General features: G+C 37.9%; 1 protein-coding gene across 2 annotated transcripts in view; it reads left to right on the forward strand.

Moving 5' to 3' along the window:
- Nucleotides 1-206, forward strand: part of prpf18 (PRP18 pre-mRNA processing factor 18 homolog (yeast)) — a 7,359-nt gene that overhangs the window by 3,809 nt on the left and 3,344 nt on the right. The window lies entirely within an intron of this gene.

A 206-nucleotide genomic window follows, 5' to 3' on the forward strand; every position in this document is an offset into this window, starting at 1 on the left:
CCATACTTCAATGGTGATGGCATGAATACCAGTATCTTTTTTGAAAGTGAATCAATAATGAATCACCCTCGTGCAGAAACAATACATCAACAGTAGCCTAAGTTATCCTCGTTCCGAGTGTTGAAGCTGCATCTTGTACAACGCAAATCTCTCACATACACAGTCGATTTCATTCTCACTGGAACAAGTTTCCTTCAATTTTTAAT

The sequence above is a fragment of the Morone saxatilis genome, unplaced genomic scaffold, assembly GCF_004916995.1.
Source record: "Morone saxatilis isolate NCDOM2014 unplaced genomic scaffold, NCSU_SB_2.0 Contig2, whole genome shotgun sequence".
Taxonomy (NCBI): domain Eukaryota; kingdom Metazoa; phylum Chordata; class Actinopteri; family Moronidae; genus Morone; species Morone saxatilis.